General features: G+C 48.8%; 1 protein-coding gene across 5 annotated transcripts in view; it reads right to left on the reverse strand.

Annotated features, from left to right (window-relative positions):
* The window catches only part of VPS13A (vacuolar protein sorting 13 homolog A), a 2,994,934-nt gene that overhangs the window by 1,984,441 nt on the left and 985,138 nt on the right, over positions 1 to 25,355 (reverse strand). The gene's annotated exons all lie outside the window — the stretch shown is intronic.

Consider the following 25,355-nt stretch of genomic DNA (forward strand, 5'->3'; position numbering starts at 1 on the left):
GAAAAAGTAAAGTTGCCATTAACTTTATTTTAGTCACTTTAAACCACAGACCCAGTACACCCCATCTTACGTGGAATATTGGAAAGGGTTAATTCCTATACCTTTTTGTCTGCGTCTCTTGGAGCATTGTTTCGCTCCCTTTACATCAAGACTTGGCTGGTGGCAGTGGTAACTACCCTGAATATTATACCGCAGTTATCCTATATAATTATGGTATTGTTTTAGTCTATTTTATTAGCCTCGAACAAAAACCCGCTTGACCGAATACATTTTAATTTTGGCTCCGGCTGGGTTTATTCGCCATTTCTTTTTGTTAAAGTGTTTCTCGTGTTTTACTCTGCGTACCAAACTGGGGATGATTCCGACAGTCTGGGTAGGCAGGATGTGAGGGAGGGATCTTCGGACCCCTGCCATGGGTTGCCTTGGTCGCACTCATGTTCGATTCGCTGAGGGGATTGCCTTTCCGGGACAACCACGCTGCTGTGTGATTGACAGCCAGGCTGTATGAATGGGGGAAAACTGCATTTAAAGCAGGACGCTGGGACTGGAAAGGCAGAGTCGCCACTGTAACGAAAGAACCAACAAGGAGCTGATGGAAGAGGACCCCTATAACGACTGAACTGCCCGGTGAAGCCCTGCTGCAGGTCCAAATTTTCAGAATCCGACAGAGAATATCCTCCAGGAAACTTCTTCCCATGAACTGGTGGGACCAACCAGTTCGCCCAAACTGCAAGCCAGGACCCCTCCTCTGTCCTGTACAGAGCTACAGTGGGCCGGATAGCCAGGAAGGTCGGACCCTACTTGGGTTTTAAGGAGCGCACCTTTTATTTGTTGCTTTGCTCTGCTGCTGGTTTCTTCCCTGGGCAGTGCAGGACCCTCCAGTCTTCCTACTTCTCGTCAGTCAGACAGTCGCTTCAGGAACCGTGAGCCTGTAGGAACTACCAGGAACGTCTGCCTCAGCTACAGCTTCCTTTCCGTTTTAAGGTACTGTGCAAATCCGGTTGTTCGTTTCGTTCAGCCGTGGTGAAAGTGCTTGAAATCTTTCTCCAATCCGAGGGCTTGTCCTGCTCTTCTCTTTGAACTAACTTTTCTGTCAACCAACCTCGTCCGGAATCTGTGACACAAACTTTACTGCGAACTACCCTGAACTGTGTGATCTTGAGCAAAAGACTTTTGACCCATTGACTTTGGTCCTAAGCCTTGTCTACCTGATTGTATCACTGTAGTTCCTCTTGTTCAATTGCCCTGAGTACTTACCTGTTGTTGTGATTTAATTTCTATTAACTTTGTCTTTCCCTCCCTTTTAAATTGCTGGAGTGCCATTTTTCTCCCACTTCGTTTTGTTAGCTTAACTTGTCTGGAATTTAAGAGAAGTGGTGTGGTGTATTAAGAGTATGATTGTTAGACTGCTTAGAATAGTGTAATGTTATACAACTGAAGAGTGAAATAAATGTATAGTTTTTACTTGAAAACCTTGAGTCAGTGTTTGCCTCAATCATAGTAATTGCTGTCCCTTATGTAACTATCTGATACTGCTCACTTACTCTTGAGATAAGTCTGGCTGCTCAGCCATCGCTACCACTTTAACCGTGTAGTACAGGCTTGTACCAAAGATGAATTTGTACTGTCACTTGTAGTCTTAATTGTGGGTGGTGTTCCCAAAGGGTACTGCATATAATTCTGCCTAACAAGCTGCGATAACCGACATCATCTTCGTAAAGACACGCAGTGCCGAGCTGAGGCCAAACGGGAGCAGTCGGAACTGGAAATGCTCCTGCCCCACGGAAAAACATAGGTATTTCCGATGCGGACTCCAAATCAGAATATGCATATAAGCATCCTGAAGGTCCACCACGCTGAGCCAATCGTCCTTCTGTAAAGAGGACTTTATCTGACAGGGCATGATCACCTTGAATTTCTTTTGGGGTAGAGAGAGAGACTGAACTGGAAAAGGTCTAGGATGGTGCGCAGGCAAGCCTGTTTGGGTTTGGGCACCTAAAACAGCCAAGAGGAGAAGCCCTCCCCTCGCTCCCCTAGGGGAACGGGTTCCACCGCTCTGAGATCCAGCAACTTCTGTATCTCGGCTCTGAGGGAGGCTGACCCCAACTGCTTGAAGGAGGGATTGACGGGTGGGGTAGGGGGAAGGGGCAAGTGGAAGCCCGCCCGAGCGCCTAACAAGACCCACTGGTCATCGGTGATGGCCTGCCACGCCTCCCAGTGAGATGCAATGCGCCCTCCCACCGGGGTCTCGTGCGAGCGCAGAGAAACTTCATTTTGTTGGTTTGTCGGTGGTGGCGCCGCCTGAACTTGAAGAGGGGGCTGAGGAACAGGAGAAAAACCTGCCCCATTGTTGCCGTCGGCGGGAATTTCCTGATGGAGTATCGCCCCTACGGGACTTCCAATTCAGAAATCCCCTAAAACCAGAGGAAGACTGAGGCTGCGAAGACGTTCTCTGTACCCTAAAAGGCAGTTTCACCAAGACAGACAAGGACTTGGCGATCTGGGTGCTGTCCTTAGTCTTAGTTCAACATCTGTCGTTGAGTGAAAAAGCTCCTTGCCATCAAAAGGCAGGTCCAGAACTTGATCCTGCACCTCTTTAGAGAACTTGGTAGCGTGCAGCCAAGCCTGACGAAAGGTGTCCACGCCAAGCATAAGGCCCCGGGACGAGGTATCTGTTAGGCAGAATCCTGTGCTGTGCCCTTAGGGACCACTACACACAATTAAGACTACAGGTGGCAATACAAGTTTTACCTTTGGTACAAGCCTGTACTACGAGTGGTAGCAGTAGCGGAGCAGCCAGGCGTATCTCAAGAGTATATGAGCAGTAGCAGAGATTACACAAAGGGACCACAATTACTGTGACTCAAGCAAACACTGACTCAAGGTTTCAGGTAGAAAAATATAAGTACATTTATTTTTAAACCATTTGTTATAAACACAACACTTCTATTAAACTTAAACACAAACCACACGTTAAATATACTACAACTAACAAATTCACTTTGTACAGTATGTCTCAAGGTAAGCACCCCGTGTTTGAATGAACCGGTGTTATGAACAAAACATGTTACCGTGAATACGACTGCGATCACTTTGACAGTTTTTGGTCTACTAAATAAATGCGTATCCGTGACATGAAATGATACCGGGGCAAAAACACACTTAGCACTTGAGATACCCAGAGGGAGTTGGGGACAAAAATCCCAGGCAATATTTTGGTTAAGCAGACAGAATCGAGGAACACTCAGACAAGAGTTCAAAAGTCAAAGGGCCGGAGCCAGGGTCAAGTGACACTGGGGGCCTGTTGCCGAAGATCACACAGTCAGATAGTTCACGATTCAATGTAGCCAAGAGTGCTTCGATATTGTCAATGTTCGGAAGCAAAAGTTATAAGGAGGGAAGACAAGGGCAAGCCTTGGAAATGTAGAAAAGGGGTTCACCCAGTTTCCTCAAGCAGAACACAGTACCTTATTACAATGGTGCAGCTGGTGCCCTGGCAGTTGTTCCAGTTGGTTTCCCGCAGACACACGATTCCTGGAGCTTCCTTGTGAAGGAGAACGTCTGAAGGGGGTCTGCAGCACACAGGGATGAAGCCAGCAGCAGCGACAACGAATAAAAGGTGCGCCCCTTAAAAAAAAAACAGGAGGCTCTTCAAATGGCTATCCAGACCACTACAGCTGTGTGCAGTGATTTCGACCAAGGAAGAGGATCGTCTGGCTGTGGAAGATGAGCTGGGTATCCCCACCAGGCTCAAGGGAGGAAGACTCCAGACTGGATCTCCTCTTAGTCGTTGAAGGGTAGATAGCTCAGGGCTTCACCGGGACGGGATAGTTGCAGCAGCCGTTGTTCTCTCCGCTTCTCTTCGGTTCCTTGTAGTTCCAGTGGCGAGTCTCTGACTTCTAGCCCAAGAGACCTGCCTTTTATGCGCAAAACCCCCATTCACACAGCCTGGCTGTCAATCACCCAGCAGGTGGGGTTGTCCAGCCGGGACAACCACCTCAGCCAATCATGGCAAAGTGCGACTTGGGTTTCCTAAGATACCCTGTGCGGGGGGTGACTACACCCCTCCCTCACATTCAGCCCACCTAGACACCCAGGCGCCGGTGGAGGGCTTCTGAGCAGAAGCTATCAAAAGACGGTGAACAAAGAAGGCGAACCTAGTTTGCTGTGCAAAGTAAAACACAAGAAGGACTTTAACAAAAAGAAATGGCGAATAAACCCAACCGGAGCCAAAAGAAAGACGTTTTGGTCCAGCGGGTTTATGTTCGAGGCTAATATAATAGCCAAGAACAATACTACGTTTATCTAATATAATCGCGGTAGGAAAGTTAGGGTAGATACCACTGCCACCAGCCAAGTCTAAATGTTAAAAGAGCGAAACAATGCTTTAGGAGGTACAGATAAAAAGGGATACAAATTAAACCTTTCCAGTACTCCATGGAAGATGGGGTGTACTGGATCTGTGGTAGATTGACTACGTAAAGTTAATGGGAACTTTACCCTTTTCTGGGGCACTGTAGTCAGCCTCAGAAATGGAGTCGGGGAAGTCTCAAAGACAACCCTGTGCCACGGCACTGAAGGTGCTGGGTGACGCACAGAAAGAAGGGGGCTACTGAAGTGGTGTACTTCAGAGTCCACAATCATAAAAACAGAGAAATAAACATGGCAAAACATAGTTAAGAGTGGGGGAAAAGCTGTAATTCTTACCAAGTGGAAAGAATAAACTCCAGAAGTCCAGCAAAGCTGCTGGGGGACTCACTAGGTGAGGGAAATTAGCGATAAATGAGAATTCTCCCTAACAGTATCGACATGATGCGCCACGGCCTCCAGCATATCCTGCGCCAAGACCCTGGCATCTGACAATCCCACTTTAAAATCCTCTAGTTTATTAGCGGGAATGAATTCCTCAAACTCTGACAGACCTTTCCACATTTTCATATTCGCCCCCGCTAATACCAGTTCCGTGTTAGCTTGACGTAACTGCGGGGTTGAATTAGCAAAAATCTTCCTCCGCAAAGAGTCGAGAAGCTTATTCTCTTTGGCCAGAACCTACATTGCCACTGTAGAAGACGAAGCGGGTCTGGATTGTAATGTAGAAGCAGCCACCACCGTGGAGGAAGGGGGCGGACACGAGGCTAAGGCCACTTCTTCCGAAGAATGGAGCCTATAACGAGCGTCAATCTTTTTGTTAACAAACAGTCCAGAGTGAAGTTTCTCCCAGACTTTACAGACCTGGGCTAAAACATCCTTTTGCAAAAACAAGCCGGTGCGTTCCAAAGGAGACAAGGTGAACGGCCCCGAAAGCACCCCCTCCTGCGGAACGGGTGCCTCAGGTACTGGAACGTCCAAAAGATACATCATGTCCAGCACCCGGTCGTGAAAGGCTCTAACATCCGATCAAGCTGGGCAACATATAGCACTGCTGGAGATTTGTCCACTGGAGACAATGGAGGCAAGGGAGGGAGGGCCGGTGGAGGCTCGGCTTGTAGAGGCGGCGCTGGCGGAACCACCGGTGCCACAACCGGGACCGACGGCGCAGGAGGGCATATCTCCTTAAACAAGTCTCGAAAATACTCCTTCATGTGGTCGGAGCGCATTAGCTTTTGCGATTTGCTGAAAAAAGCGTCCGACGACTACGATTTAAGGGCAACTGGAGGAGGCCTCATGAGCGGAGTAACTCCATGGATGTAAGGGAGAGGGTTGCCAAGATGGCCCTTCTCCGCTGTTGTTAACATAGATCAAGGGCGCAGATGCCGCAGGGAGCGAGACATTGTGCGGTAGGGGCATCCAAGCATTCCAGTCAAAAACTGGACGGAAGGGATGCACACAAGGAAAACGATGTTCACCTGAAATGCCACTCCCACAGCCAGCGCTGATGGCGTAGATGTAAGGGAGGTATCCAAAATGGCCGGCATAGTCTTGGCGGGAGTAGCCACCATTTTGTCAGCACCTGAGGAGAACTGCGACACGTGTGAAAGTGAGACAGGGGTCTCCACAGATGGGTCAGGGGTCTTCATCTTAGCCTTGACACAAGGAACCTTGGCCGAGCCGTTACTGCATGGCCTAGAATGTTTTTGAGACATGCTATCAGCCAGAATAGCCTTCAACGGAAGGACCTCGGCAACACCATTAACAGAGAAATTCCGGTCAGAGACCTCACTCTGTGCCCCCTCAACAAAACTGGCGTCACCGCTTGAGCGGGAACGATGAGGAGTACACCTCACCAACAAGCCCTTAACAGGACTCTGAGAACGGTCGGTCACCTTAGCCTTCAAATGAGGGACCTCGGACCAGAGCCCGGTAAAAGCCCCTTCACGAAGGGCCTCGAACTTTAGTCCGGTACAGAAAACCTCAACAGAGGCCTAAGGGCGTACCCCGGCGTCTTTACGGGAAGCTCCAGTCAAGGAGACCTCGAAGCAAGCTCCGCTACCCGCCGCCTCAGTAGAACTGGGCCCACAAATAGCCCCCACAGGAGGAGCCTTGGATTGTAATCCGGTGTCAATAGGCCCCTTATGAAGGCCCTCGCAGAAAAATCTGGTACACTTTTTAGGCCTAGAAGGCACCTCGGGGCAAGCCCGGATAACAGAGCTTCGGATGCTCCTCCCGGACCGGGAAGACCCCGGGAAGAAGTCCCCCGGCCGGGGTGCCCTAAAAAGTAAAGAACTCACTGGGCGTTTCTTCTTCTCGCCAATGAAAGTTAGAAAGTGCATAGGAGGAGTTCGCTGAAACAACTCCTCCCACCGCTCTAAACAACGTTGAAGCGCCCGGACCGAAAGGGAATCGCAGAAAAAACACCAGTCCCACCAGTGGTCCGGACCCAAACACTCTAAACAAAGAGGAAGGGGATCCGCCCTAGCGACGATTCGCTCACAAGAAGAACAAACAGGAAAGTCTAACTGAAACAGCATAGACGGACTGCCACACGACCGCTAAGCCAGAGCAGGAGAAGGACACTGAAGGAACAAATCTTCCAAAGATGCAAGTGCGTCCAGTCCCGATCGAGTGGAGAAAAGGACTGATGACCGAAGCGCTGGGCAGAGCTAAGGAGGGCGGGGTTACAGCTGCGTGCGGTACCCCTCTTAAAATTAGGGGAAGGACACATTTATGAAAAATGTGATGCTTTTTACAAAGTGTTCCGGTCCCGTCCCACAGGACAGAGGATTGTCCCACAAGTATGGAGGAAAGGGGACGGGACGTAGGAGTAAATAAGTTTTTGTTTTTAATTTCTTCCATTAATGTCAATTCATGTATACTTTGTTTTAGTATACAATTTGCATTCCCTGGTGAAGTCGTGGATAAAATAATCCAAAACGGCAACACTGGTTGGAAACTGAAATTAATTGGGAGATATGATCAAGCAAATTGCAATCATTAGTAAGATCCATTCCAAAGCTTGACAACATTTTTCTAATTTGTCAAATATTACATTTTCTCTTTGTTGTCATTTGAACACAAGTTAAATCAATATTTTTGATACGGATGTCTTGAATTCAGTCCTTTGGATATTCTTTTAGTATACACAGTCTGGTAGGAGTCATAGGAAAGGTACAGGTGACCACCTGTCGTACCCATGCGTCTGAAATAATACAGCACCAGTCTTTGGAATGATGCAGCAGGGGTCCCCAAACCAGGATAGCATGACAAACGTTCTCAATGTGGTTTGGAGACCGCTTCAGTGCTGGAGGGAACCGAAGCGGGAGTGGGCTGATATGTTTTACCACCTCTACCTCTTAATTGTCTGGAAAACTTTCGGTGCCCTTGTAAGGAAGATGGTTGCCCTTTTTCTCTTTGGCCGTGATAGCTGTAATAACTAAAAGGCTTTCCTTTTCAGCTATGGCTGCAGGGAGTAGATTTGGTCTGCAGCCACTCCTGAGGACTAAGCAGAGGCTTTCAAGGCTGTTTACAATCGATCATATGCCATTGGGCCAAATAAGTTGGAACCATTGAATGGCATGTCCAGCAGTGTCTCTGGTTTGCACACCCGGTGCAAAACCTAACTTTCTTAGCCAGGCAAATCTCTGACACAGAGCTTGAAGCCAAGGCTCTCTCCAAACAATCCACTGCATCCAGTCCATACTGAAGCGCTTGCAACAGAGCTTCCTTGACATCGCCTACAATGTTGACAAAGCCAACTCTCATCTTACCTTCTAGCACATGCTAAGCAACCTCTGACATAACTGCCCACAAAGTGTGCCTGTATTTGGCCTAAGCGCATATAGCATTAATTGCTTTTAGTGTCATGCTGCCTGATGCAAAGATTTTGCTTGGTAAAGCTTCATACCCATCTTTGCCACCTGATAGGGTGGCCAAAAAGTATGTGCTTAACCTGGCACTAAAAGTTGCTGACTGCACTGCCAGGTTCTCGAGGCTGGGGTGCTTGGATAGGTCAGAGGACACCGGTTTATACTTCCTTACTAGATCCTTGTGCACCGCTGGTACTGAGCAGGGTTTACCTGTAAAGCTCTTCCAAGGGATCTTTAAGGGGAAAAATGGAAGGTAGAAGAGGTTCCACTTGTGGGTCTCGGTCTAAAATATCAGTGAGGTCATACTCAGTGATTTCCTTTGCAGGAGAACCCGGTATACAGTGAAAATGTTGCCAACAAAAATGTAGTCAGTGAAAGAGTCATGGTGAAAACACCTCTGCAGTGAAAAAGTTGTCAAGCAATAAGTTGTCAACAAATGCAGCTGAAAAGTAGCCAAAAACGTACTCCTGTAGAGGAGGCGTTAGCATTAAGGAGGGTTTTGTGGGATTGTGATTGCCTGTTTTAGGGAAAGGGGTTAGGGTTAGAGTAAAGATTTTGGTTAGAATTAGGGTAAGAGTGAGGGTCAAGGTGCTTGCTGCAGGGCTGGTGATGTTAGGGTTTGGTTAATGGTTAGGGTCGGGGTTATGCTAAGGCTAAAGCTAATGGAGTAATCGTTTGGATACTTGTTAAGGAAAGGGCTAGGGAAGTTGGTAGGGCTGGGCGGGTACTGATTAGGATAAACCTAGTGGTTAGAGCAAAGTAAGTTTTACAGTGTTAGAGTTGCAGTTGGGATTAGATTTCAGGATTAGAGCAAGGATTTGGGTTTAGGGCAAGGGCTATGTCATTTGTGGCAAGCTGGTGATGGGATTGGAGTTACGTTCACTGTTCATTTTCCATTTACTTTGTATTGAGTAACATGCAAATAAAATGCTTTAGCGCACTGAAGAGTTTGTGTTTTGCAAGTGTTCAGGCTAGTAATTAGAGTTAGGGGAAGGTTTAGGAAGGGAGTTAAGGTGATTGTGGAGGTTTCATTAAAGTTTGGGTCATTGTTAGGGTTACAGTCTTGTACTTATGAACATTTAAACATAGGTTTTTTGGGGTGAGGGGGGGGGCGCCAAAGAGCCCGAACAAGATGGCAGCAACTTGAGAGAACTCCCGCGGGTGGAGACAAACGCAACGGCTCTCTGCCCCATAAAATCGCACATATTCGCTCTATGGAGAGGGGAATGTCTCGCAGAATGGTACGACTGCAAATATGGAAGATTTGGAGCTGATCGGAACAGCAGAGACGGAGAAATAAGCAGCTGATCACCAGACCGTTGGGGCACGTACTCAGGGCCGGCCCGCTATAAAAATGGTGAGAACAAAGCAGCCCTCAAGCCGGGGATCCTGACCGCATCCGCCATGCCACGGGGCAGTGAGAGACACTTGTTTCAGCCATGGTGCTGCTCGCCCCTTCGGACCGGAGGTATCCTTGACCCAGACCGGAGCGGCCAGGCGAAACCAGCAAACAACAGCCCCCGGGTTGGAGAGGCGGCATGGAAGGCCTCGAGCAGGTTGCGACACGGCCGCGCTACATGTGAAGGCCATATCGTAACACCTGGACCGGTGCTTTGTGCCCACATGGGGGGGACAAAGCCGACTGCGGTGGAACGCAGACTGCAGCACCCGCTCGCACCCCAGGGCCGTCTCCGGAGAACAGCAAAAAGTAAGTCACGGCGCAGCAGGGATGGGGAACCATCTGAAGGTCCTAATACAGCCCAAGCCCCACTCGAACTTGAATACCCAGCCCCAAGGTCCTCAAAGGCAGAGGCGCACAGAGCGGCAGCCTCCTACTATAACACCATTTTACGCATGCCCATTCCTGGAGGCCGCACTCAGTGCCAAAAGTATCACAGTGCTTGAAACTAGTAAATGCACAGCACCAGTGGGGCCAAACCTTGCTCGCTCACAGCCCCCAGGAGGAGAGGACAAAGGAGGACCCGACCCTTGACACCCGGTGCCAGCGGCTTATCACCAGGGGCACAGCCCCCACACCCGCCCCTGATCAGAACCGGCCAAGACTAAGCCCTTCACCCGGACTGCAGACAGGGTAAGCAGTCGATAAGAAGCAGCTGCAACTCCGGGGGATTCTCGATCTGAACCCCCCCCAGCCTCCATCGCAAACGCCGTGCAGGGATAGACAAACTGACACACGGTCGTTAAGAAAGACCGTGCCGCTATCCCGGGCCTACTCCAACGGCTGATCACATCCCATGGGGGCCCGATATTGCGACCCTGAACACCATCTGGAGAGTCACCCCCATCAGCTCTCACACCCCACGGGAGACACAACACGGGGGGCGAAGCATACGCAATTGTCTACATAGAGAAACATACAAGGACACTATGGATCCAGCACAACGGCAACCTCCGGCCCCCGCTGAAACAATACACAGGCCACTACTGGAGAAGCGGATTGGCACAACCCTCAATGAACAGGCAAGCAACGTTGCCTGTAAGCACAACGCACCTGAAGGGGAGAGGATTCGTAAGCAGACGAACGATCAGGAAAGACACACCGAGTGAAAGACCGGAGATCTACCAGGGGCAGCCCCCCCGGGAACCTCCCAGAACAAGGTGCTTACAAACAACATCTCGCACACCCGGAGGCGTCGCCAAGATCACCCTCACAAATTGGCTATGCCTGGGAAAAGGCGCAGAAGGGCATGCAACAGGCTGCACATATTGCAGAGCCAAAGGATCACGCAGACAAAGACAAGACAGGTAACCTCCCAAGGCGCTCAATGCGTAATGAAACCGACATGGCGGTCCAGGTGCAGCTGCAGGCTATTCTGGCCGAAATGAAACTAATAGGCCAAAGGACCCAAGAAACGAATTGCCTGGTCCAAGAGATCAAAAAAGTCCTCCAAGACATACAGGAAATGTGGGGTTTCAATCCTGATACATAAGCTGATTCCGTTGCAGATCCAACACATTGTTAGCAATAGAGCAGGCCGTTATGTCCTTATTCAAGGTCAAATATCCCAACACCCAATCACGCTATTAAACCTGTACACTCCCACCACAGACTCCCGAGCATTTCTCGTCAATGCATTCGCAGAATGCGCCAAGCATATGGGCAACCTTACGATTATAGGGGGTGATTTCAACCTGACCCTGGACCTGGACAGAGATCGCAGAGGTCCAGAAATAATGAGAATAACTAATCTGAAAAAAAGGCTGGCCCTAAACACCGTAATGGACGATCTTCACCTGGTAGACGTTTGGATGCACACCTACCCCGAAGATCACCACTTCACCCACTACTCCCACCGCCACGACAGTTACTCCCGTCTGGACTATTGGTTAATGCCCACTAACACCACCCATATGTTCGCTAGCTGCGAAGTACAACCGACCACCCTCTCAGATCATGCCCCGATTTTACTCTGCCTCACACTCCCAGAAACGCCGCGGAAGCCCCCTTCTTGGTGCTTAAACCTCAGAATGCTACAATACCCCAACATTGTGGGGCGCCTGACGGATGACACAGACAACTTTTGGGCAGACAACCTAACTCTGGAATATACACCCTATCGATGCTGGGACGCCTTTAAATCATTCATCAGGGGCAGTGCATCTCACGTTGGTCCCACAAAACTAAGGGATGGGGGAGAGGGAAACCAGTCTAACGGGAGAGCTTAAGATGCTGGAGGGAAGGCACAAAGCGACATGGGATCCAATTCTCTGACCTCAGATAGCGAAAATAAGGAGCGAGATCCAGCAAATTACCATTGACAGAGCACAGAAGGCATACACTACCTGGGCACAAAACTACTACCGGGATGGCAACAGACCCCTACGGAAAATGGCACTTGCCCTCAAACAACGCCAAGCCACTCAGCTAATCACAGCCATCATGGATGACACCAACATGCTGATCGAGGGGGATGACCGTATAAACGCCAGGTTCGCTAAGTTCTATCGCAAGTTATACACCGACATAGATTAATGCACGCCCCATCAAATTGAATCATTTCTAGAGTCGGTGCCTTTACCCTGTATCACAACAGATCAAGCAGCAACTTTAGACGCACTCAATGCACCCGAAGAAATCATTTGAGCCATACAGTCGCTGTCCGGGGGAAAGCATTGGGTCCGGATGGTATTCCAATAGACCTCTACAAATGCCTAACAGATGAAATCGTTGCGAACTTAGCTGAGGTCTTTGAGAAGCACTAACCCGCAAACGCCTGCCCAAATCTATGTTAGGTTCTAACATAATAGTATTCCACAAAAGAGGGAAGGGCCCGGAGCTATGTGGGTTCTATAGACCAATTTCGCTGATTAATTTGTACGGCAAAAGTCTGGCAAAGTGCCTGGCCCAAAGAAAAGAGAACTTCATGCCACTACTTGTCCACAAAGATCAAAGAGGCTTCATAAAGGGACAACATTTTGGAGTTAACATCCGCAAGCTACTACATATAATCGCTGCAAAGAGAGATCCCCATGACGCTATCATAGCGGTAGATGCTGAGAAAGCATTCGACAAGCTGTAATGGGGGTTCATGTTCAGAGCTCTCCAAAAAATACGAATTTCCCTCCAGATTGATAAAGCTAATCAAACTCCTCTACACTGAACCCACAGCAACAGAGATCACAAACGGAGTGGCATCGGAAGAATTCATGCTACAATCAGGCACGCGCCAAGGCTGCCCATTATTGCCGCTCTTATACGCTCTGTCCATTAAACTATTGGCAAAAAAAATGCGCACAGACCCGGCATGGGCGGGAATCCCTCAGGGCCCAGAAGAGCATAAAGTTTCATTGTACACGGATTATCTCTATATATCAGAGGCAATCCCCTATGTTCGGTCCCTAGTGCAAGAGATAGGCCCAATGGTGGGCTACAAAGTGAACTGGAACAAAACGGAAGTTATGCCCCTCCGGCGTTACATACCCTGGGACACCGGAGGTGTTGCACCTTTCACGCACCAGTCACACTCCTTGAAATACCTAGGGATCCGAATAAGCGCATCAATAGCGGAACTCAGAGACCTTAATTACCCCCAGGTCTTGGGTAACATTCGCAAAGACTTTGAGAGGTGGGATACACCGACACTCTCGCAGTCAGGGAGGATAAATGCCCTGAAAATGAACTCTTTCCCCAAGCTCATACGTATTGCAATGATGGCACCAATTGCACCTACAAAACGCATGTTCAAAGAAACAAACAAAGCCATCATTAAGTTCATCTGGAGGGTCAAGAAAGCCAGAGTCCGACTCACAATTCTACAAGCTCACAAATCCTCTCCTCAGGGGGACTGGCGGTTCCCTCTCTCAAGGCATACTGTCAAGCAGCCCAACTGGTATGGATGAAACGATGGCTCAATATGAATGAAGGCACCAGCTGGCACAACATGGAGACGTCCATTATGGCCCCACTGCGCCCAATCGAAATCATGGCGACCCCACTGCACAAGCTCCTGAGTTGCATCAAGACGCACCCCATACTAAGACCAACCCTCCAACAATGGCATAGACTCGGAGCGGCGCAGGGCACACTGGTCAAGTACCCACCAGCCTGGGCCAGTAGAAGGTCGATCTTGTCCTGGGGAGCGGCGCAGACACTACATCACCGGCAGGCAAACACATGGGCTAATGTTCGACTAATGGACATTCTAGACGAAGGAATGCTAGTGAGACTCCCGGAGGGCCATATTAAGCTTCGTCTGGGGCCGGCTACTTTATCGGTCTGTCCAACCATCACTACTCCAACATACCACACTAGAATCTAGACTGCAGCCCCCTTGCCGTGCGAGAAACAAATGGATCACAACACTGAGGCTTTTCCATGCATATGCACCTTCTATTTGATGGCCATTCCAAATAACCTTCACAGACTAAACGTATTGGCAGGAGCCTGGACAGAGGATCGAGACACCCTAGTGAGCACACCCGACATCCAAAGAAGCTTTGCAGCGGTCCCAAAAGTCTCCCTCAATCTCAAGAACAGAGAAACCCAATTCAGAATAATACAGAGTCTATATTACACCCCCGATAAGATGCACAGAATGGGAATTCCGGTCTACTAACCAGTGCTGGAGGGGCTGCAAAGGCATTGGGACCATGGGTCACGTACTCTGGTCCTGTCCCTGCGTAGCCACATGTTGGCAACAGGTCTACCAGACATTAAATGGCATATTAGGAGCTGACGTCCCTTTTTCCCCTCTGGCGCTGGTGCTGGGAGACGATGGCACAGACTGGCACCAGGACCCGCTGACTAGCAAACTGATTTCCCTTATGTTCTCAGCGAGGAAACTCCTGATCATCCACTGGAAATCAGCCCGGCCACCTGTTAGGCAGAATCCTGTGCAGTTCCCTTAGGGAGCACTACAGAAGATTAGGACTACAGGTGAGAGCAATAAATCACCTTTGCTATCAGTCTGCACCACAAAAATTTAGTTGGTAGCTGTGGCTGAGCAGTCAGACTTATCTCAAGAGGGCGATGAGCAGTATTCAGGGTTTACACATTAGGCCTTCAGTACTATGGAACAAGGAAACACTGACCAAAGCGTTGTATTAAAAAAGAATATAAATAAATATTTATTTTATACACTTCTAGTTAAACACATCTATCACAGTTCTTAAGCAAGTTAAATTTGGTCAATGAAAGTATACACAACTCCCTAGTTAAATTGTAGACAAGTTTGGGCAAGGGTGAAAACTGAGCAAAACGGCACAGTGAAAACCAAACACAAATGGCACTCTAGCAATTTCTCACAAGAGAGGGAAAACACAAGTTATACAGAAATATCTTCTTACACACCCTAGCAACACTTCCCATAAGTTTGTGAATCAGTTTAAGCAAGGCAGTACATCAGTATAGAAAATACTTAAATGAAAACTGAGCAAAATGGCACTTCACAAGGTTTAAAAGTGGGGAGGAAAGGGTGGTTATAAGAAGTGGGTGCACCAACACAGTTCTAGTTGAGAAGCAATCTAGAGAAGGCAGTTCTAACAAATTTAGCCAGAGTCAGTAGGCCTGTGCCAGAGTTAGTGGTACAGGGCAAGGGCCCAGGAGCAAAATGTTCTTGTAGCTGCAGTCAAGTCTTTGGTTAACGATTTTTTAAAGGTGGATGCAGAAGGTGAAAGACAATATTAAGAGAGAGTGGCGGCCAACCCAACAGGTAGGCAAAGGATTTAAAACACCTTTAACTCTACCACGCAGAACGGGCGGCCAGGCGGAACAATGTACCTTTAAAATGAAGAAGTGGCTCCTGCGGTGGCGGTTGTTCCTAGTAGTTCCTGCAGTTCGGGGGATCCAGCAGAGGAAGAGAGGATCTCGTCATGGAGGAAGGTTTGAGTTACTGCACTACCCAGGGATGAAACCAGCCGCGGTTCTGCCAGACGAATAAAAGGTGTGATGCATCGGAGGGACAGGGCCTCCGTATCCTTGTCTTTTACTGCTTTTTATTGTGTGTTCTGTCATGTTTTCCGCGCAGGAGTTCATGTGCAGCTCTCTTTTGATTTGGTGAACAGACCCTTGGGATACCCTTATGGCACCCATGGGTAGGGGTACAACCCTGTGCCCCTAGTATATGTTTTTGGGCACCTGTGTGTGACCCACAGAGCAGGGTACGGGCTGGTGGCAGCTCTGTGCTATAATGACTGGTGCCCTGAGCGTCCTCCATTTTGGGATGCCCATGCCCCGTCATCCCCTGTTACCTTGATCTTCCTGAAGTCCCAGGAAGCCCTGCCTCTGTCCCTTCCCCCTGACTGGCTGTTGGGTGGAAGTTCTGTATATGGTAGTGTGGGGAAGTGCCAACCAGACTGGCTGGAGTCTTCTCAACGACCGTATGTTGTGGGTACGCCTATGGGTGGGACCTGGGTGAATGGAGTGTGTGAGGAATATACATTCTATGTTGTGGCCGTCTAGTATCTGGTGTTTGACACAATGGTTGAGACAGCCCTGCCCGAAACCGGTATGAATACAGCTTGGAGTGTAGAATGGCTTGGTACTTGTCCCAATACACATAACTTGTTGTGAGTGTCTGGAGAGAAGTGAATGGCCTGAATACCTTGTGTGCCTGATTGGCTGCCTGCCTGCATGAATGCCCGTAGTCGTGATTGGATGCTTGAGTGTGACCCAGCAGAATGAATGGGAGATCAACAGTATATCTGGGGACCTCTCACTGCTAGGAATCGTGTTCAGAAGCTGAAGTCCACTACGACGAGTAACTGGAGTAACTGAACCTTGATCCTGAAGCCCTGCTGGACGAGAAGAATTGCTGTTGCTCTCCTTCACAATCTGAAAGCGGCTGTGCTTCAAGAACTGACCCAGAGAAGACCTGGTAAGACGCCCTCTTCCCGAGCTACGAGGGACCATCGTGCACAGCTGATCTTTGCCTAAGCTCCCTGGTAGACAGACCTTTGACAGGCTGCTGACCCGATACAGTGACTGCTGCGGAACTCCAAGGAGAAGCGTCCGGACTTTTCCGCCACTATCGCTGACCGCCGTCGCCGACTGGAGCCGCTGTGCTCCCGTTGCATAAGAACTTCATTGATCCAAGGACGCTCTCGTCTGCATCGTCGCCGCCGTATCCTGCTGGAAAAGGCCTGACCGTCAACGCGCCAAGGAGCATCCACCGGTGGGTTTCCCGCCACCATAAGACCACAGAGACGCCAACGACTCGACGCCTTTGCTGGGCCACAGTTCTTCAACTCTTTGTGGTCCAGAACTATCGACACCGAGGTGCCCAACACGCCTCTTCCTTGCAGGACATTTACACTTCCCCGCCAACGAGCACTGCTAGGAATGACGCGGCCACTTCACCGTCGTAGCTCGACTTGTTCTCTGTCGGATGTTCAACGGCCCGTGACTCCTGCCTGAAAGGGAGGACACTCAAGAAAGGTTGTCTATTTCCCCGACGAGGAACGCTACACCGCCAGGTACTTTGGGGTTGCAGAACTATTGCAAAGTCTAGTGTGAACAATATATGGACTGGGCTTGTATCTTCCTTCTACAAGTTGCTCGGGTGGGGTGGAATCTCCACACAGAGCTGTGTTTAACAGTAGTTACCAGTATTCTGCCTATTGCTCAACCATCTTGCTTTCCTTCCTCTCTCTACTGCTGGTTTCCTCTTTATTTTGATCTGTGTGTCATTCTGACCGTATGCACTTTAATAAGATCTAATAACGTTAGTGGTACCACTTTAGAATTGTACATATTTACCATTGTTGATTTTCAGAGTACAAAGCGAGTTATCTTGATCGTGTATATAACTTTGAACATTAATTATATAAAGACTGTTTAAACCGATCCAGTGTGTGGACATTCCTTCGTGGGTGCTCTGGGACTACACTGTACTTAACAACCAGCTCGCCTCACCTCCCGAGAAGCTGGGCCTCGATTGCTCGTCCATTGCTACCGTAATAGAGAATCCTGGCAAGGGTCTCTGTGCATCCCCTCTACCATATAGAGAGCGGAAGTGCAGACCCCCCCCGCCCGGTCTTTACAGGGTACTGGCGATTCGACCAAGGCAGGTCCTGGGTGGCGATTGGCAAACTGGATGGCCCCAGCAGCTCAAGGGAAGACTCTTGAAGATGAAGATCATCTCTCGTCATGTGGAGAAAAGTGGTGAGACGCTGCACCAGGGCTTCACCAGTGGTTCAGTCGTTGCAGATGTCTTTGGCTTCTCTCCTCTTCGGCTTCTTAGTTCCAGTGGCAACGTCTTGCTCTTCCACTCCTCAGCACCCTGCTTTTATGCAAAAAGATCCCCATTCATACAGCCTAGCCGTCACTCGCACTGTGGAGTGGTCATCTTGGCGGGAGACCCCCCAGCCTATCAGGATAAAGTGCGACATGGGTTGCTGAGGCAACCCTGTCCAGGGGTCCTACTCCCCCTCCCACACAATGGACCCAACCCAGACTCAGTGGCGCCGAAAGGAGGGCTTCTTGGCAGAAGCCCGCCAAAAGGACGAACAAAGGATCCCCGACCTGGGTTAGGAGTTTAGGGAAAGACACGAGAAAGAAGTTATATTAAAGTCCTCGCAAATAAAAACCTACCCGAGTAAAGTTCATATTAAAATACACCAGCGGTATGTTAGAGGCTGTTAGAAAATGTGGTAAGCCTCGAACAATGGGAAAATCCCATAGGAAAATATTTGTGGTCGAATATTTACGGTAGTAACCACTGCCACCAGCCAGAAACTTTTGAGAGAGGGATTGTACGGTACCCTCTCGAAAATGAACATAAGGGAAAAACTATTAACCTTCATAGTACCTCCATAGTAAGATGGGTTGTACTGGTTTAGTTCATAAAAATTGACTAGAAAAGTCAATGGGGACTTTACATGCCCTGGGAGACAGTAGGCAGTCCCAGGGTATGGAGTGTATGTTTGGGGGTCGCTACGACACCCCTGTGTGACTGCACGGAGGGTACTGTGTAACATGTGAATAAAGATGGTTCCTATGGCGGTGAGAAAAACCCCATAGACATTAAACACAAAAATAGCCTAGAACACACATAGCAACAATGCCTAAGAGTGGGAAAAAGAGTCTCACTCTTAGCAGGAGAAAAAAACAAACCCTTCAAATCCAGCAAAGCTGCTGGGGGACTCTATAGGTAAGGGAAATTAGCTATAGAATGAGAATTCTCCCTAACACCACCAACAGCTGCAGAATGGTCAAAATCACTCCAAAATGTGTCGACTAGAGCTTGCAGCCTATAAGAGACAAATGCTCACCAACCCCACCAGAGGCCATCGCTTCGGGGAGATCCTGGAGACATACATCTGACCCTTGCAAACGTGGTCCAGACCATGAGGATGTGCTCACTTGGCCAACTCAACTCATCTGTGCTCCTTTGCTGGGGAAGAGAGCCAGGAGGGACTCGGGGCAGGGGTGGGATGGGTAAACGAAACTCTGGGGTCATTACGAACGGAACAGGGGGGGGGGTGGAGCTAAAAGGATCTAGAGTGGCAGCGACTGGGTGGGGGGTTTGGGGGGAGGTGCTGGCGAGCCCCATGCATAAACCTTCGAACTTGCTGACGTCAAAACGATATTGACCTCCAGCTGGGGCAACAACCTGGGTCTCTGCCATGGATGTTGAACCTAATGGGAATGTTATGATTGATATTGGTTTTTGATTTCATGTTAATCATTTACTTGAAAACCGAATAAACAAAGTTTGAAAAAAAAAGGGGTTTTCGGCAACCTTATTACTGGCACTTTGCATTGATTGCATTGAATCACTACATTTGTGGAAACAACTCTTTGCTGGCTACATTTTACTGGAGACATTTTGATATAGAATCGAGACCACCACCTAAGACATTTGTGACCTTAGTCATCACGTTTCTGTGTGCTGCATTATGGGGATCAGATTGATCAAATACTACCTCTGGGGAGGTGTTGAGGCTATGAGCATCTTTTAAATTCAAATCAAACTCTTTTAATCTGACCTCTTCTGACAAATTCTTCAGGGCTCGAGAAGATGTTAAAGGCTCAAAGTCAAACAGGATCCGATCGCCTTCTATGTTGAAAATGCCCCCATAAAGTCTTTTCTAGACTCCTGGGTGAAACCTGATGTAAAGGGTGATTGGCTGTCGATGTGCCTTTGGAAATTGGTACCAAACTATGTCCAAGAATGCCAAATGCATTGATATCGCCAATGGCATTGTGGCCTCTTGAAATTTTTCGAAGCCGAAGCCATACCCACGCTCTTGGAGTGTGGGAAAACAGAACGCTGATACCCTACTGGCTTTGTCGGGTGTAGTGGGCTTGATTGTTTGATTTTGTATCTCCCAACGAGGAGGCGGTGGAGTCCTGCTTTTTCAAAGGCTTCATCATTTTAAGACGAAAATCCCCAATTTTTTGGCCGAAGAAGAGTTGGAGCAGAAACATACCCATCTGTCAGGTGAGAAGTCTGAGGATGAATATCTGACCTTCTATTTCTTAGAGGCTGCGGATGACAAGTGTCTAGATTTGCTCCTCGAATGAGATCTCTTCCTATGTTTTTAGCTCTTTTTTTTTTTTTATTTCTCCAGCAATCTGTTGACCATCTCAGAGGGTTTTCCCCCTAAGAAGACCTCCACTTTGAAGGGGTTGTGCTGGGCGATTTCGATGCTTAAAGCCCAAGAGCCAATGCCTTAGATGTCATAGTTTGGCATCAACCACAATCGGCCGCATCATGTTCGGAATCGAGGCACTATAAACAAAACTTGCGAGGGTCGGTCAGTGACATGATCGTGTTACAGTCTTGACACTTACTAGAAGGTTTAGGTGTTGACATTTTAAGAGACTTTGAGATTTCTTTCTAGAGTGAGTTAGAAAATAATTTTCGGAGGTTTCAAAGATTGTTCTCAAGAAGCATGTTGAGCTTGCAGATAAAAGGGACAGACGTCACTGGGTGTGCTGCAAGCTATTTATATTGACACCAATGTCATGTCTACTTTTGAAGACAGAGAACAGAGGGAACTCAGTGCCAATGCCGCACATCACCCCATACTGACAAAACGTTTATGAGATCTGCTGCTACATGAAGATATATCTAAGATAATGATTCAATGGGAGGATACAATCTATTACAAATGTTCTTTCTGATGGATGTTCCTACCATGGATTCCTGATCTACGATATCCATCTCCAAGCGCAGCTGCTCGACAAACTTTTCCGCCACGAGGGAATGCAGAGAGGCTACACGTCAGATCCGTTCAAAGCCTCTACACACCCTGAAGTCGGGTATGAAATTGGGGCCAGTATATATTGAGGCACCATGGCCTGTGACTTTATTTCCACAATTTTTCCCTAGCATTCTGATGAAGATGGACCGAAGAACCAAAGTTGTAATATCTATTCGCCACGAGGGGAAAGTTGGGAGGATGAGGAGGAATTTGTGGAAGGAACATCAGTCAGAAAGAACATTACCATGAGGTAAGTAATTTGTTCATTTAATAGATTCCTTCCTATAACAGATTGCTCATCTATGACAGGCTCCCATGAGTGGCAGTACTCCGACCTGGATAAGGGTGAGGAGAGCAAGGAACCCACCTTATTTAAGAAAACTCAGTAGGACCGCTCTGCTAAAGGGAGCCTCCTGCCCTGGCTGGGAAATCAAGCAGTGATATTTAGCAAACATGAGCAGTGAACCCCAAGATGCTGCCTGGCAAATGTCCAGTACAGGGACACCATGTGCAGAGTACAGGTGCCAGCCAGACCTCTGGTCGAATGAGCTCTGACTGCTTCTGGCACATCCTTCCCAGTCAGATTGAAGCCTTCCAAAATGCAGAGGATGAACCATCTAGAAAGGGACTGTTTGGTCACAGCCCTACCAACATGGGCACCAGGATAACCCACAAATAGCCGGTTATCTTTCCTGACATCCGTGGTGCGAGAGATGTAGTAGCTGAGGGCCTACACCGGGTCCAGCTGATGGAATCGTTCCTCTGCCTTGGAAGGATGAGGTGGGAAAAAAAGGCAGGAAATGGATACTTTGAGAGAGATGGAAATCCGAGACCACCTTTTGGGGATGGAGGCAGGGGAGGAGGGAGATAGCCTCACTCTCAATGTCAACATGTCTTTGGAGAACACCAAATGGAGACAGATGACGCCTGGAGCGCACTCACCAGTCAAGCGCAAGTGATGGGAGACCAGGAAAATGTTCTTAAGGGTGATGAATCTTAAAGAACAAGAATGCAGGGAATCAAATGGAGCACCGATAAGAAACAACCATATATTTAAATCCCATGCCGGAACAACAAACTGGTGGGGCGGAACTGATTGCACAATCCCTGCAAAAACTGCATCACTATGGGGATCATGAAAAAAGCAAGCCCTGCATAGGGGTTCTTTTGAAAACAGAAATAGTGGCAAGATACCCCTTCATGTAGACTTACCTGGGCCAACCAGAGCAGGAAATACAGAACCAAGGATGTGGGACAGGTAAAGGGCTCCTGATCCCACTATCGGCACCAAGCTGAAAATCTACGCAACCGGGAGGCATAAATGGGTCGTGGAAGCAGGCTTCCGAGCTCAGAGCAGCACGTCCAGGACATCACCCTACAAATCCCGATCTCAGTCTTTTAGCAGCCAAGCATGAAGGTTCAGGTTGCTGAGCTTCAGATGGCATACCAACCCATCCGATTGGGAAAGCAGATCCATCATTTACAGGAGGTGAAAAGGAGGGCACATGGGCATGTCAAGCAACTCTGGGTACCACATCCTGCAGGCCCATTCCAGGGTGATCAGAATGAACAGGGACCTGAACAGGGGCTGCCTCCTCCTGAGAACCAGCAGAATGACAGGGATCACTGAGAGGCCATAGAGGAGAATGAACGTTCATTTGACAGCAAGAGCACCCCTCCGCCCCCCCCCCCCACCCACCCAAGAGATCCCTGTAAAGGAAATTCCCTGACACAGAATAACTCATTTCCTGCTCACACTGGATAAGAAGAGATAAACTTGAGAAGTCCCCAATGTGAGAACAGCACCTCTGTAATATTCTGGCAGCGCTCTAAATCATCGGAGGCAGACACCTGCCTGCTAAAAGGTACCCACAAAAAGGTTTTTGGTCCTAGTGATATGAGCTGCAATCAGGGACATGTCATTCTCCAGAACACAGAAGCAAAGTTGCATTGTTTCTCGGCAGAGAGGAAAGGACACTACACCACCTCACTTGTTGAAGTAATAGTGTTGTCTGTCAGGATCAGCACATTCTTCCCCTTAACTGAAGGGAGGAAAATCACCAGGGCTAGTCTGATCGGCCTCAACCCCAGCAAGTTAATGTGCTCCCAAGCTTCCAAGGGAGACTATAGGCCACTCACGGTGAGATCTTGCATCTGAGAACCGCAGCCTTTAAAGCGTGCATCCGTAACCAACAATTAGGGCCAGGGATACTAAAGCAATGCCCCTCTCACCATATTGCATCACATGGGCCACCACACTAGCTTCGGGAAGCTCTTACGGAGACCTGCAGGTCCGATGTGCATCCCTGAAACAGAGACCTCTGACAACAGAGAAGTCACTGAAGCGGTCTCATGTCCACCCAAGCATCCAGAACTACAAGAGTGCAGGAAGCCATGGGACCCAGCAAGAGCAGTAAGGGCCACGGTTGGAACTCGCTTCTAGGATTTGAGGACATGAACCCACTTGAAGAAGTTTGTCACTCAATCCGCAGTTGGGAAAGCCCTGTCCAGGAAAGAGTCGAGGACCAGTCTGATAAAACCGAAGGAATGGGATGGCGAAACCTGATACTTCGATTAGTTCCGGGAGAAGCTCAAGCTGTGCAATAGGCTGCATGTACGTTACAAATGTGTAGATGCCTGGTCTGGGGAGCGAATTTGGATGAGCCAGTCTTCCACGTAGAAGACATGAATGCCTTTCCTCCCGAGGTGACCCAGCAAGCTGGTGAAGACCCTGGGTGCAGAAGATAGATAAAACGGCAGGACTTTCGACAGTTAGTGGCAACTGCCCACAATGAGAGGCATCAGCACAAGAAAGTAGGCATCCCGAAGATCTAGAAATACCAGCCGTCCTGCAGAATGAAGGACTGAAGGATCTGAGCAGAAGTTATCATAATGAACTTCCACTTGTCCATGCGCAGGTACAAGCTCAACACCCGCAGATGCAGTACTGGACTCAAGCTCCTGTCTTTGGTAACCAGAATGTAGATGGACTACCAGCTCCTGTCTTGTTCCGAGGGTGGCACCTGTTCTATAGCACCTTTCGCCATGAGCTGACTGACCTCCAACAGGGCAAGGTCCAGAAGCAAGGGGGTACTGGAAGGGGGATGAGCAAAGGGGAGACAATATCCCTGGTGCACAACCTGCAAGGCCCAAGGGTCAGATGTGGTGTGACCCCATTCATCGCTGAACATGGGATTTTGCAAAGGGATTTTGCACCTGGGGCTGTGGAGATTACCCTTCTGGGAGTACCCTGGTTTAGTCTCCTATTACGATGGTGTAGCTGATGTTTGGCCGAGGCTGCCTGTTCTCTGATCTGGTGGGCATTATAGGTGAACATTTGAAACAGTACCTCTGCTAGTAAGTGTTCTAAGATGCTACACAGCTATGTGCAGGAACTTATCTATCGCTTTTGAGCACTGGAATTTCTGTGCATCATCAGCTTTAGCACCCAATAGATTAAGGCTGTCGAATGGAATATCACGTCCTGGGTGAACCACAAGGTCCAAATCCAAGAGTGCCTCCTCACAATTGTCTCCGTCACCATTGCTTTTGCTACACAGTCCGGCGTTTTGAAACCAGACCAGCATCTGGAGGGATGTATTCTTGCCATCCTGGACCAGGGCCTCTAAGGCCTCTCTCACATCCCTAGCCGGCAGACAGGTGTTCAGTCGCTCCCAAGATCACCAAACAAAGACCAGAAGAAAATCTGGCCTGGGTACAGGAGGAATTGACCACCCTCAAAGCCAGACTGTCCGAGGCAAAAACCTTCCTCCCTTGCTCTCTCAGTCAGGAAGTATAGAGGGAAAAGAGGATATTTTCAGGTCTGTCGTAGTGGCCTCACCACCAAACTCTCAGGGGAGGCACGAGTTGACAGAAAGTCAGAGTATGAAGGCGCTGGACTGTGCTTTTTTGCCAGGTCCCAGTCAACTGTCGGGACGGATGCAGGATTCTCTCAGACCTCAGTCTTTCTTTGAGGGACTTCATCCCAAACGTCTGTCAGTTCGAACTAAACATTTGCGCTAGACAGTGCTGACAAGCGCACAGTCTCCATTACCATTAGGCGCTGAAAGGAAGCCTGAGGTTTTCCCTGAGTTAGTGTTGGTAACATGTCCAATGCCAATGAGGTATCCAGCCCACTGGCCTCCAGCAAATTGGAGTCCAGGTCAACAGCTTCTCATGAAAATCCTTCCTTTGCCTAGGGCATAAAGGTATCAGCCCAAAATAGATAGAATCCCCTCCTTGTCAAAAATGTCCCCTCTTGGACGTCAATGCATTCATAGGGTGCAGAGTTTACTCTTGAGAAGCTTCAGTGTCAGCTACAGCGCCGTAAAGAAAGGTGAAGGTTGCTTGAGGACGAAGCAACAAAACACCATGATGGATCTTCACCCTAGGGAGCCAGAGCCAAGCCCGTAGATGTATATTTGCGGTCTCACACAGGGCCCT

Source organism: Ambystoma mexicanum, chromosome 6p, assembly GCF_040938575.1.
Source record: "Ambystoma mexicanum isolate Mex_15411 chromosome 6p, UKY_AmexF1_1, whole genome shotgun sequence".
In the NCBI taxonomy this organism is placed as follows: domain Eukaryota; kingdom Metazoa; phylum Chordata; class Amphibia; order Caudata; family Ambystomatidae; genus Ambystoma; species Ambystoma mexicanum.